At 50.0% G+C, this 14,648-nt stretch overlaps 1 protein-coding gene across 3 annotated transcripts in view; it reads right to left on the bottom strand.

Annotated features, from left to right (window-relative positions):
* NUMBL (NUMB like endocytic adaptor protein) overlaps positions 1-13,343 on the bottom strand; it is a 148,508-nt gene extending 135,165 nt beyond the window's left edge. For 2 of the 3 annotated variants that reach the window (XM_075606957.1, XM_075606958.1), the window contains exon 1: positions 13,210-13,343. The gene's annotated coding sequence lies outside the window, so the exon portion shown is untranslated. The remainder of the gene's footprint in view (positions 1-13,209) is intronic. The other variant, XM_075606959.1, reaches the window with a different exon arrangement.
* Positions 13,344-14,648: the final 1,305 nt, after the last annotated feature.

The following is a 14,648-nucleotide window of genomic DNA, read 5'->3' as shown; positions in this document are numbered from 1 at the left end:
GGTCGTACCCCTTCCCCCCCCCCGCCTCCTCCCCTCCCCACCCCCTCTTTCTTTTTCCACACTCACGCCACCCCGAGGGACCAACTAAGGCCAGGGGGGACGTTGAGCCTTTCTTCTTTTCCCCTTAGTTAAAAATGAGAAAATAGTTGTATTAGGCCTATACTCTGCACCCCTGTATTGTCAACATCCTGTAATAATATGTCTGCCTAATAAAAAAATTTGGAAAAAAAAAAAAAGTGAGTGTCCTTAAACCGGGATATGCCTGTACTACACTCCAGGCAGGTACCAGAATTCACTTCCCAGGGGCCGTGCGCAGGCTGGTCTGTATCCCCCCGCCAGTGCGCAGGCTGCTCTGTATCCCCCCCCCCCCCCAGTGCGCAGGCTGCTCTGTATCCCCCCCCCCCCCAGTGCGCAGGCTGCTCTGTATCCCCCCGCCAGTGCGCAGGCTGCTCTGTATCCCCCCGCCAGTGCGCAGGCTGCTCTGTATCCCCCCCGCCAGTGCGCAGGCTGCTCTGTATCCCCCCCGCCAGTGCGCAGGCTGCTCTGTATCCCCCCCGCCAGTGCGCAGGCTGCTCTGTATCCCCCCCGCCAGTGCGCAGGCTGCTCTGTATCCCCCCCGCCAGTGCGCAGGCTGCTCTGTATCCCCCCCGCCAGTGCGCAGGCTGCTCTGTATCCCCCCCGCCAGTGCGCAGGCTGCTCTGTATCCCCCTCGCCAGTGCGCAGGCTGCTCTGTATCCCCCCCCCAGTGCGCAGGCTGCTCTGTATCCCCCCCCCAGTGCGCAGGCTGCTCTGTATCCCCCCCCCCAGTGCGCAGGCTGCTCTGTATCCCCCCCCCCAGTGCGCAGGCTGCTCTGTATCCCCCCGCCAGTGCGCAGGCTGCTCTGTATCCCCCCGCCAGTGCGCAGGCTGCTCTGTATCCCCCCCCGCCAGTGCGCAGGCTGCTCTGTATCCCCCCCCCCCCAGTGCGCAGGCTGCTCTGTATCCCCCCCGCCAGTGCGCAGGCTGCTCTGTATCCCCCCCCCCCCCCAGTGCGCAGGCTGCTCTGTATCCCCCCGCCAGTGCGCAGGCTGCTCTGTATCCCCCCCCCCCGCCAGTGCGCAGGCTGCTCTGTATCCCCCCCGCCAGTGCGCAGGCTGCAGTATCCCCCCGCCAGTGCGCAGGCTGCTCTGTATCCCCCCCCCCCGCCAGTGCGCAGGCTGCTCTGTATCCCCCCCCCCGCCAGTGCGCAGGCTGCTCTGTATCCCCCCGCCAGTGCGCAGGCTGCTCTGTATCCCCCCGCCAGTGCGCAGGCTGCTCTGTATCCCCCCCCCGCCAGTGCGCAGGCTGCTCTGTATCCCCCCGCCAGTGCGCAGGCTGCTCTGTATCCCCCCGCCAGTGCGCAGGCTGCTCTGTATCCCCCCCCCCCAGTGCGCAGGCTGCTCTGTATCCCCCCGCCAGTGCACAGGCTGCTCTGTATCCCCCCCCCGCCAGTGCGCAGGCTGCTCTGTATCCCCCTGCCAGTGCGCAGGCTGCTCTGTATCCCCCCCGCCAGTGCGCAGGCTGCTCTGTATCCCCCCGCCAGTGCGCAGGCTGCTCTGTATCCCCCCCCCCTGCCAGTGCGCAGGCTGCTCTGTATCCCCCCCCCCCCCGCCAGTGCGCAGGCTGCTCTGTATCCCCCCCCCGCCAGTGCGCAGGCTGCTCTGTATCCCCCCCGCCAGTGCGCAGGCTGCTCTGCATCCCCCCAATGCAAGCTGGATTATTTTTTTAACATGGCATTGAAGCTGGGGGTCTCCAGAGGTGAACCCCATTCATTTCAGCTCTGGCGCCCCCCTGCTTCCGGAGATACTTGCCTCCGTAGTCGGTGCCGGTAGCCGCAGCGCTAGCAGGGATCCCGTAATGGCCGCTTTTCAAACTTCTGCGCCCTGTGGGCCAATAGGAAACCGTGACATCCTCTGGTGCGGCTTCCCATTGGCCCCATCATGACGCGGGAGCTTTAAACTTTGCCGAGATACCTCCAAAGGGGGTGCTGGTATCTCCGGGAGCAGGGGGTCCCCAGAGCAGAAATGAATGGGTTCCGCTCCGGAGACCCCCTGCTTCAATCCTACGTTCAAAAATCATTTAAAAAAGTGCCTGAATCGCTCATTTAAATCCTCTAAGAGTAAATGGCTGACACGCACGGTCAGGATACAGCGAGCGCCTGCAATTGTACATCACTACTATATCGAGGTTTCCTAATATGTTGCGGTAAAGCCCTTTTGATTGAAATGAAACCTAGTATCCAGCTTCGGGTTGCCCCACTATACTCCTCTCTCCCCCTCCCCCCCCCCACCATACTCCTCTCTCTCTCCCCCTATACTCCTCTCTCCCCCTCCCCCCCACCCCACTATACTCCTCTCTCCCCCTCCCCCCCTCCCCCCCACCCCACTATACTCCTCTCTCCCCCTCCCCCTCCCCCCACCCCACTATACTCATCTCTCTCCCCACTATACTCATCTCTCTCCCCCTCCCCCTATACTCCTCTCTCCCCCTCCCCCACCCCCCACCCCCCTATACTCCTCTCCCCCTCCCCCTATACTCCTCTCTCTGCCCCTCCCATACTCCTCTCTCCCCCCTATACTACTCTCCCCCTACCCCTCACCCCCCTATACTCCTCCCCCCCCTATACTCCTCTCTCCCCACTATACTCCTCTCTCCCCCCTATACTCCTCTCTCCCCCTCCCCCCTATACTCCTCTCCCCCCACTATACTCCAATCTCTTCCCCCCCACCCCACTATACTCCTCTCTCCCCCTCCCCCCACTATACTATACTCCTCTCTTCCCCCCCCACCATACTCCTCTCTCTCTCCCTCACCCCCCCCACCACCATACTCCTCTCTCTCTCTCCCCCCCACACCCCCCCCCCCCCCACCATACTCCTCTCTCCCCCACACCCCCCCCCCCACCATACTCCTCTCTCCCCCCAACATATTGAAAAATGACACATGGAAATGCAATGCTTTGGCAGATTACTGGCAGTCCCGGTGTTTTAGGGTAATTTCCCCTGGTTTACTGGAATAAGGGTCACCCAAAAGAAGTCAGAGCAAGAAGGAATTAACTGGGACCATCTATAATGAATGCTGATGAAAGGTCCTGACTGAAATATAAAAAGAAAGTTCAATTCTCTAAAACGGTGTTTCCCAACTAAAGCGGCTCAGAGTGATAGAAGAGGTGAATGCTGCCAACAGGGGGGCTGTCCCCACCCTGAAGGTGTAGGGGTCTCACCTCATTGAATGCACATCACCTTAACCCTCATTAATATAATTAGTTATATTACTACTGTATGCATGTGTTCTTCCATTTAAGTTAAAAAAAAAATATATATATATATTTTTAATAAGCTGTAGTAAGTAATTACAGGGGCGGAATCTTATACCGTTAGCATGTTATTATAAACTCATAACATCACGGTGATCTTCAGCGCAATATAATTCATAACACTTTTTTTTTTTTTTTTTTTTTACCCCTCGCTCTTTCTTTTTTCCTCTCCGGTAAATTGCTATTTTGATTCCCTGGTGCCAAGGTCGCTATAAATAAGCAGCGGAATAATGCGCGGTCGGAGACGTTTATTTAGACCCAATTATCAACCAGGGTGAGATACTGCAGGAGAAAGACATTCAGATTGTCGCATACTAATTACCCATTTGCAGGCAAACCAGTGTAAATCACTGCGTGGGCCAGATGTTTTGCAGATGTATGTGTCCTGCTGTTTCCAAGACCCTCTCGTGAAGTAGCAAGGACCATAAAGGTTCTGGAGCGATGAGCCCCCTCCAGCCCGCGAGTTGTGTAAAACAAGGAACCGCCAGATGAGCTCTGCGAGTTTGTCATTAAGTAAATATCTGAGTTAAGACATTTACAGCCATTAGAGCAGACAAATCATTGGGTCCCAAACAATGAAGCCGGGAGCTTCAGGTTTTCAATATAATATGAACACACACGCGTTTTATTATTAATACTGTAGTTAGGCCAATACCTTATGGACAGTATCATTGTGGATTATTTAGCATACTTCCAATTTGTATGTTAAGTTATTATAGTGACAAAATGGAAATACACAGTAAAACATACCAGAAAGTGTATTTTGGTCCCAATTAAGATGGTGGCGTGTTTTTATGAATGAACAGGCACAAAGTTTACAAAGAAGAGCCTGCTTCTTTAATCTTGAATATGAAACGTTAAAGCGATTTTAACCCCTTTCCTGGCACTGAATGGGTTTTGATGTGAATAATATCTATTCTGTTTGAAGCCTATAACACCATAAGTGAACCAGACATCATGTCCTTAATGCAAAGAACATGAAATAAATCCTTCTGAATTCCTGTCCCCCCCCCCACCCCCCCACCCACCTCACCATGACTCACGCGCTCAGCAGAGCCGAAAATCCATATAAATAACTGTTACAGAAGGATCTGCCCGTGGCCTCTCCCACTGTAAGTGAGCTGCATGGCAGAATTAACCTTTACAGGCAAGGCAATAAGGCACTCAGGGGAAGAATGGGACTTTTAGACGTGACCGTTTTGCCGCCTAGGGACAGTTAGCAGTCGCCGTTTAGCCGCTTGCCATTTCGTTCCCAAGGTAGGTGATGAGCGTTGGGATTAGGGGTTAAAGATTAGGGTTGTTAGGGGGTGGTTAAGGTTTTTAGGGCAAGTAGTTAAGGTTTCAGTTTTTAGGGTAAGGGGTCATTGGGGTAAGGTTTTAGGTTGAGGAGTGAAGGTTAGGGCAAGAGGGTAATGGGTCAAGGTTTGTAGGGTAAAGGGTTAAGGTCATTAGAGTAAGGGGTTAGAAGCCATATTACCTGCAGTGGTCAAATGTCCTAGCGGTGAAGCCGCGGCAGAAAACGATCGCTATGGGGCGCACATTTATGTGGCACCGGTATTAGAAGTCAGATGGCGAGTTGGGAACTCGCATTAAATGTATTATTTTTGTTGGCTATTATAATTCATTATCTATGTCTCATCCAATCGTCCCCGCACTGTGCAGGATCTCTAATTATACGTTAATGAACGAGGGAGTGAATGAATGAATGAGAGACCCTACGCAGGGGGAAATGGGAAGAAAAGAAAAGGATAAGTGAATGAGACTGGAGAAGTGGGTGGCTGATTATATAGACAATTGAATGAATGGAGAGCCTGAGACTGAATGTGAGAAAATCCTACAGCGAAGAGTCAGGAAAGCGATGAAAAGCGCCTGCACTGGAGAAACCACAGGCGCGCACCAGCGCCGGAAGGACCGGAAAAATTCACCGAAAGGGTAGTGGATGTGGGGAACAGCCTCCAAGCAGAGCTGGGGAGGTTAGCGCATCAAATTAACGTGAGGATTCACTGCTGGAAAATGGGTAGTATGCAGACCATGTGCTCATCATCTGCTGATAACCTCTAGAAGATGATTGAATAGAGACTGTACTAGGAACATGTTCACACTGCATTATGGGAATTAAATGAGTGACAGAGTACAAGTTGATTAAAGAAAAAAAAATACGAATGTGACCTTGAATCATCTAATAAGAAATGCAAAATAAAAAAACACATTATACAATGTACATTACATATTAATATTAATGCAAATTGATCTAACCTTGCAAGGTAGCTTTGCATCCCAAGGGCTGCGCAATTATATACTGAGATTAGAGGAGAAGTCACCCCCAACAATAACAAAGAAAGGGTTCTGTACAGCAGGACTAGTGACAAGAGTGCAACCCACTGCCCCTACAGGCTGCGATGGCCGATACCGCCCGTATATACAAATAAAACAGACTGAATATCATGAAGGATAAAGATAAATGGATATGAAGAACAGGTTAAAACATTGAGTATTGATCAAGGAAAAGATCACGTTGCCATTTACTGGAGTCACGAAGAATCATTTGTTCCACTCATTTCTGGAACATAATTAGCTAGCGTTTCAGGCTTCCCTTCCTCCGGGTCAATAGAAATGCAGTGTAATAATGTGTATCGCGCTGGACTGAAGCTGATGATAGAAAAAAAACAAATTAAATGTATGTTTTCAGCCTCAGATGCAATGTTACTCCGCCTTGGTTTCAGGCGTAAACTGGTCAGACAATTCGGCACATCACATTGTGCAAAAGAATCCTTACAAATGTAGCAGGTGGTATTATGAGGCCAAGTGCCATCAGTTTATTGCAACACTAATATAATAATAATATTTTTATTTCATAGAGCGCTTTTCTCTCAATGGTACTCAAAGCGCTTTGCAATTACAGTCTAGTGTGCGGTACGCAGCACATAGGAATTTATTTTGGAACACAGTCCCTGCCCAGATGAGCTTACACTCTGATTTTGGTGCCTGAGGCATAGAAAGATAAAGTGTTGCCCAAGGTCACAAGGAGCTGACACCGGGAATTGAGTCAGGGTCCCCAGGGTTCTCAACTCAGTGTCATTGTTCACAGAATCAGTGTCATTGTTACTCACTGAGGTGCGCCTTCTAATATATGCTTGTAAGTGGAACAGTGGCTCTAAGATATAGATGCATATAGCTACGTTCTATGTTAAATCCCCTTGTTGAATACGCGAGCATGACTTCCTCCCCCCCCCCTTATCCCCTGGGGTGTACTCCTTGTGATTGAGAATGCTGATGGGTGGATATTTCAAGGTTGGGCCGGTCTGTCTGACAGCTTTCTCTGCTGAAACTCACATGGCATTTTAATCCAATTACCGAGGCATGGTGCATACTGTAGGTAAATAAATGGGTACACTGGGAAGGCCTGAGCTTGAACTTTCAGTGCACGAGGGGCTGCCGTGAAAGAATTCCTAATTGTGGTTTGCAGCATCAAAATAATCTCTTTAAATGGCAAGGGGTCTACAGAGCACTGCAGTGTTAAATCGGCTGCTTTAAAAACCAGAACTGCAGAGACCTTGAAAGAATCCCCTTCCAGACACATGCAGAGCATCGCATAGACCCCATCTGAAACCAGACACTTCCGGGGATCGCACAGCATCGCACAGCCTTCTTCCCACTGCTCCCTTTAGGCTGTTTATGTTCCAGGTAGAGAGACAGCCTTTCTTCATCACATTCATGTCTTGCCTGCTTGGCTGCTGTCCAGCCTTGTACATCAGATGCGCTCATGAACCAGCAGAAAGGAGAAAGCAGTCTCCACCCCTCCCAGAACCTCCCTGTGCCCCTCTCCGAGTTACACCAATTTCCAGTACGTCTCCCTAACGTGGAGTTGAGTCACTGTCTTGCATTCCTCCAGATGAACATAAACACATACAACATGTAAAACAACTTTACACGGAGTGAAGGTATTTATCAATGTGATGTCATGATAGTGCACGTGAAGAAAATACCTGCAAGGCTTAGAAAGCTCTGTATACGTGAAGAGGAGACCCGGGAGGTTTGGGAAGCTCGTGCACGTGAAGAAGAGACCTGGGAAGCTCGTGCACGTGAAGAGGAGACCTGGGAGGTTTGGGAAGCTCGTGCACGTGAAGAGACCTGGGAAGTTTGGGAAGCTCGTGCACGTGAAGAGACCTGGGAGGTTTGGGAAGCTCGTGCACGTGAAGAGACCTGGGAGGTTTGTGAAGCTCGTGCACGTGAAGAGACCTGGGAGGTTTGGGAAGCTCGTGCACGTGAAGAGACCTGGGAGGTTTGGGAAGCTTGTGCACGTGAAGAGACCTGGGAGGTTTGGGAAGCTCGTGCACGTGAAGAGACCTGGGAGGTTTGGGAAGCTCGTGCACGTGAAGAGACCTGGGAGGTTTGGGAAGCTCGTGCACGTGAAGAGGAGACCTGGGAGGTTTGGGAAGCTCGTGCACGTGAAGAAGAGATCTGGGAGGTTTGGGAAGCTTGTGCACGTGAAGAGACCTGGGAAGCTCGTGCACGTGAAGAGGAGACCTGGGAGGTTTGGGAAGCTTGTGCACGTGAAGAGACGGAGGTTTGGGAAGCTCGTGCACGTGAAGAGACCTGGGAGGTTTGGGAAGCTCGTGCACGTGAAGAGACGTGGGAGGTTTGGGAAGCTCGTGCACGTGAAGAGGAGACCTGGGAGGTTTGGGAAGCTCGTGCACGTGAAGAGGAGACCTGGGAGGTTTGGGAAGCTCGTGCACGTGAAGAGGAGACCTGGGAGGTTTGGGAAGCTTGTGCACGTGAAGAGGAGACCTGGGAAGCTCGTGCACGTGAAGAGACCTGGGAGGTTTGGGAAGCTCGTGCACGTGAAGAGACCTGGGAGGTTTGGGAAGCTCGTGCACGTGAAGAGGAGACCTGGGAGGTTTGGGAAGCTCGTGCACGTGAAGAGGAGACCTGGGAGGTTTGGGAAGCTCGTGCACGTGAAGAGGAGACCTGGGAGGTTTGGGAAGCTCGTGCACGTGAAGAGGAGACCTGGGAAGCTCGTGCACGTGAAGAGACCTGGGAGGTTTGGGAAGCTCGTGCACGTGAAGAGACCTGGGAGGTTTGGGAAGCTCGTGCACGTGAAGAGACCTGGGAGGTTTGGGAAGCTCGTGCACGTGAAGAGACCTGGGAGGTTTGGGAAGCTCGTGCACGTGAAGAAGAGACCTGGGAAGTTTGGGAAGCTCGTGCACGTGAAGAGACGGAGGTTTGGGAAGCTCATGCACGTGAAGAGACGGAGGTTTGGGAAGCTCATGCACGTGAAGAGACGTGGGGGGTTTGGGAAGCTCGTGCACGTGAAGAAGAGACCTGGGAGGTTTGGGAAGCTCGTGCACGTGAAGAAGAGACCCAGGAGGTTTGGGAAGCTCGTGCACGTGAAGAGGAGACCTGGGAGGTTTGGGAAGCTCGTGCACGTGAAGAAGAGACCCAGGAGGTTTGGGAAGCTCGTGCACGTGAAGAGGAGACCTGGGAGGTTTGGGAAGCTCGTGCACGTGAAGAGGAGACCTGGGAGGTTTGGGAAGCTCGTGCACGTGAAGAGACCCGGGAGATTTGGGAAGCTCGTGCACGTGAAGAGACCCGGGAGGTTTGGGAAGCTCGTGCACGTGAAGAGGAGACCTGGGAGGTTTGGGAAGCTCGTGCACGTGAAGAGGAGACCTGGGAGGTTTGGGAAGCTCGTGCACGTGAAGAGGAGACCTGGGAGGTTTGGGAAGCTCGTGCACGTGAAGAGGAGACCTGGGAGGTTTGGGAAGCTCGTGCACGTGAAGAGACCTGGGAAGCTCGTGCACGTGAAGAGGAGACCTGGGAAGCTCGTGCACGTTAAGAGACCTGGGAGATTTGGGAAGCTCGTGCACGTGAAGAGACCTGGGAGGTTTGGGAAGCTCGTGCACGTGAAGAGACCCGGGAGGTTTGGGAAGCTCGTGCACGTGAAGAGACCTGGGAGGTTTGGGAAGCTCGTGCACGTGAAGAGGAGACCTGGGAGGTTTGGGAAGCTCGTGCACGTGAAGAGGAGACCTGGGAGGTTTGGGAAGCTCGTGCACGTGAAGAGGAGGCCTGGGATGTTTGGGAAGCTCGTGCACGTGAAGAGACCCGGGAGGTTTGTGAAGCTCGTGCACGTGAAGAGACCCGGGAGGTTTGGGAAGCTCGTGCACGTGAAGAGACCTGGGAGGTTTGGGAAGCTCGTGCACGTGAAGAGACCTGGGAGGTTTGGGAAGCTCGTGCACGTGAAGAGACCTGGGAGGTTTGTGAAGCTCGTGCACGTGAAGAGGAGACCTGGGAGGTTTGGGAAGCTCGTGCACGTGAAGAGACCTGGGAGGTTTGGGAAGCTCGTGCACCTGAAGAGACCTGGGAGGTTTGGGAAGCTCGTGCACGTGAAGAGACCTGGGATGTTTGTGAAGCTCGTGCACGTGAAGAGGAGACCTGGGAGGTTTGGGAAGCTCGTGCACGTGAAGAGACCTGGGAGGTTTGGGAAGCTCGTGCACCTGAAGAGAAGACCTGGGAGGTTTGGGAAGCTCGTGCACGTGAAGAGACCTGGGAGGTTTGTGAAGCTCGTGCACGTGAAGAGACCTGGGAGGTTTGGGAAGCTCGTGCACGTGAAGAGACCTGGGAGGTTTGGGAAGCTCGTGCACCTGAAGAGAAGACCTGGGAGGTTTGGGAAGCTCGTGCACGTGAAGAGACCTGGGAGGTTTGTGAAGCTCGTGCACGTGAAGAGACCTGGGAGGTTTGGGAAGCTCGTGCACGTGAAGAGACCTGGGAGGTTTGGGAAGCTCATGCACGTGAAGAGACCTGGGAGGTTTGTGAAGCTCGTGCACGTGAAGAGACCTGGGGGGTTTGGGAAGCTCGTGCACGTGAAGAGACCTGGGAGGTTTGTGAAGCTCGTGCACGTGAAGAGACCTGGGAGGTTTGGGAAGCTCGTGCACGTGAAGAGGAGACCTGGGAGGTTTGGGAAGCTCGTGCACGTGAAGAGACCTGGGAGGTTTGTGAAGCTCGTGCACGTGAAGAGACCTGGGGGGTTTGGGAAGCTCGTGCACGTGAAGAGACCTGGGAGGTTTGGTGCACTGTAATGTTATGTTGGTCCGTTAAAAGGCATCACATTATGTAGCCGAAATTAATCCATATTGCCGGCGACTTGAAATTAATATATGCCCTTTTTAAATTGTGAAAAAATAAAATAAATAACGCAAGAGAAAAATATATAGATTCAGTGAATGAGAAATGGAGTTGTGAAAGTAGGAATGAGAAAAAAATGAGACGTAAATAACAAAACGAGTATTTTCTCTGATAAAGAAGGAGCGGCTCAGTGAGTAAAGACACTGACTGTACAATAACCCCGAGTTTTCTGGGGACCCCATGTCGGCTCCTTGTGACCATGGACAAGTCAATATCTCCCTGTGCCTCAGGCACCAAAAATACAGATTGTAAGCTCATCTCTAATAATTCCTATATACTGTAATTGTGAAGCGCTTTTAAAGGTTATTATAATAAAATAGGATATTTTCAAAGTCAAAAGAAACAAAACGGGGTAACATAACAGATATGTATATAATGCAAAGCTTTCATATAGGATGGTCTCTGATAAGCTCTTACAGGGCTTCAGCATCAGCCAATCAGCCCTGACCATTCCACGGTCCAGTTCAGCATCAAAGCAAAGCCCTACTCCATCACATGGCATATATAACAATCCCTTTCAAATAGCTGCAGCCCAAATATCACACGTAATGTTTGAAGTTAGTTAGGACGACACCGGGCACTCTCAGGTCTTCATAAAGCGATACACTGTAGTGTTGATCACTTAATGAAGACCTGAACGTGTCAGTTGTCCCATGCTGTACCCTTTTTCGGAGCACCCAGGCAGCTGTTGAAAGATTATGGTGAGTGCCCTCTTTTCCCTACTTCATTTCTAGTTACAGCCTGCAATCAAGTGATTGGTACCCAGGACAAACAAAGATGCTTCAGCAGGTCACAGCCAACCCAGTTCCCAGGTATAAATCCCAGCACAGCCTTCCATAACCACGTACCTGTAGAGCAGGGCTCTTCCGCTGGCACAGATCTGCGAGTGGCCCTCAGACCATCTGCTGTTGCGAATCTCAAAACAGTTGTTCAATCAGTTAAATGTAATTCACATTCACACCCACTTTTCAGCTAAGATGCAAATGTTACACATTTTTGTAACATACTCAAGTGTTATTCTTGTATTGAAGTAGAACTTGGTTTTAATAATATATATTTAAAATTACATTGCAATACTCTTTCAGCCCTGCTATTTAAAAAAACAAAAAAACAAACGTCTGATCTGGATCCATTGGAAAAAAAATATTTGAAGAGCCCTGAAGTACTCAAGTTAGTTCCCAACACTCCTGTAAAAAAACAGTATTAATCTAAAAACGGCTTAATAAACTTTGCTCGCTGCAACCTTAGTAAGCGTGTTACATTCTTTACTCATTTACAAGCCCCCATGGGGGGGGGGTTGTGTGTGTGTGTGTGTGTGTGTGTGTGTGTGTTTGTGTGTGTGTGTGTGTGTGTCAATGAAGAAAGGGCACTCGCAGTGATCTTGTCGCAGTTGCCTGGGTGCTCCGATGACAGTTTGACATGTACAAGTACAGTGTAGGAAAATAACGCCCTCCCAGGTGTTGTTAAAATGATGAAGGATTTAACATCAGGACTGCCTGCTATGCATCACCTTCCAATGCATCCCCTTCCAATGCATCCCAGGCCCCTTGTGTCAGCTCAAAGAGTTAAATTAGCTATACCTTATGCTCATTTCCCATCTATTGTGTGTTGGGCAGCTGTGTAACCTCTGCACTGCTGGAAAGCTCCATGATCTGTTGGGAATTTACTTCTTGTAGACAGCTGTATTTGCTTTGATCTTTTCTAGTGCAGGAGACTTATTGTATAAATAAGGGAGATTTGGGGGTTAAGGATTAAATATGTGATGTTAACGTGACGTTAAATGAATGTCACCTTTGAAATAAACGGTACTGTACACAACCACATTGATTGACATGACTGGGCAAACATAACTGGTATGTGTCGTGTGTAATTATATATACATATAAAATTAAAAGGATTGCATTCTCCTGTGAAGTTTCACAGTACTGGTATATATATATACACACACACACACACACACACACACACACACACACTTAACCCTGTTAGTGCCAGAGGACAGCAAGTATGCATCCTCTAGTGCAGCAGGGAATAAGCCAGCTTCTGCAGAATTCACTTCAGCTGCCAAAGTGTCTGGTTTTGGGATCTTATGGTATTCGATGCAGCCACAGAAATGACACATTTTCTTTCCGGTGTGGTTGTGCTGTTCTCCCTCTCCTCCCCCCACACCCATCTTCCAGCACACAAATTAAAAGCGATTTGCTCTGTTCAGCATCTATACATGGTTTGGGTTCCGTCATGTTAAAGGCACCACACCACTCATACCATAGTAAATTGATCCTGATAAAGGTCCCTGCTGCGGGATCGTCGATCAACATTAACAAACGCTCCCTTCACACACACACACACACACACACACACATACATACATACACCTGCCATGCATGTTACCAATGATTCATTGCGTGTACAATCCCCCTTATGAAGCAAACATCTGGACCATGCTCTTATCCTTGCAAAAGAACTCCACAAGTACAGCAATCTGTGCTCGCTAACACTGCACACCGCCTCTCCACCCACCCACCCACTCTGCTTCCTTTACCCTGTGCAATCCCAGATTAAATTCCATACTGACTCGTTCAACCCATTGGCCCATCCTTCTGCAGCCAGGGTGCCTCTTGCAAAAGCCAAGAGAAGATCTACATCCGTGTTAAAATAAAACAACCACAGTGGAAGTATAACCAACACGTACTTACAGGATCACAGGAGAGATGTCAAATGTTGCTGCTTTTATATTGCACACACCAAATGCTCTCAGCTTGATCAGATGTTGTAATATCCAGGTATGTGCACGGAGCTTATATATTGCACGATCCCACTTCAAATAAATGCACCACGGGAACCCAGGTCTTTTCTTTTTAAAGCCCAAACCTGCTGTGATTCTGTGCCTGTGCTTTTGTTTAACACTGCTCCACGCATGCGCTCTCCTCCTCCGAGAAATTCCACTCCCGATCCCCCCTCCCAGCCGGGCCCTGATTGGGTAAAGCTGCTTCCAAATGCAAATTACCTCGCTGAGGCCACGCCCAAGCTCACCGTTGCCGCCCCCCTGTTATGGTCTAAATTCCTTCCTTCTGCTCCAAAGTATCTGACATTAAATAAATCCTCCCCCCTCCCTATGCAAAATGAAACAGCCGCCTGCAAATGATTTTAAAATCCAATAAATATTTGCGTGTTCAAAGGCTTGTCTGATTTAAATAGAAATCGCCGTGTTAGTCCAGTTGCGATAGTGCAGAGTAAATGAGTACTTCAGTATTAGGTGATATTTTTTATTTGGACTAAATTGATATTATAGGTCAAGCCTTCGAGATTTCTCTCTGACGCAGGTATTGCTCAACCTGAGGAAGACAGAAGAGCTCTCAAACGCTTGTCCTAGAACAAGGGTACGCAAACTGGGGAGCGCAAGATTTTCCTGGGTGGGGCGCGGGCGGTTGCAGAGGTCCTGCTCTCTTCCCCAAGGTATTTAAAATTAAATGCCGGGGGGATCGCGTGAGGCCTCTGCAACATCACTTACCGGGATTCAGAGGCTCAGTGTGACGCGTCGCCATGGCAACGCGGCGTCAAATGACCCTGGCAAAAGAGGTAAAGGGGACACGAGCATGGGGGGGGGGGGGAGGAGGTAAAGGGGGTGCAGCTCAAATAGTTTGCACACCCCTATCTTAGAATATCAATTGTTATTCCAAATAAAAAACAGGTATAACCTAATACTGAAGTACTTTTTGGCTTGGAAGCTATAAAAATAACCATTTAAAAAATTTTTTTTTTAATTCTCTATTTTATGGCTTTGTACTCCTATAATTCTTTAACTATATCAGAAATGTAACTCTCACAACAGGCAAGATAGTGAAAAGCTTAAGACGCTTTGGCCAAAGGGTTAAACCAAATTACCCTTTTTCAAGAGAATATATAGGTATTGCACTGTGTATTTTTGTCACATTGGAAGTAGCTTTTGGCATCTTTGTTTGTTTTTTGTTGTATACACACACACACACACACACACACACACACACACACACACACACACACACACACACACACACACACACACACACACACACACACACACACACACACACACACACACACACACACGTTTGGGGCTTGTTGGGTATCTGTGTGTTTATTAAGATAGTGAAAA

This window comes from Ascaphus truei, chromosome 7 (assembly GCF_040206685.1).
Source record: "Ascaphus truei isolate aAscTru1 chromosome 7, aAscTru1.hap1, whole genome shotgun sequence".
Taxonomy (NCBI): Eukaryota; Metazoa; Chordata; class Amphibia; order Anura; family Ascaphidae; genus Ascaphus; species Ascaphus truei.
Note: the sequence above shows the minus strand (reverse complement) of the source record. Positions and strands in the feature narration are given on the sequence as shown.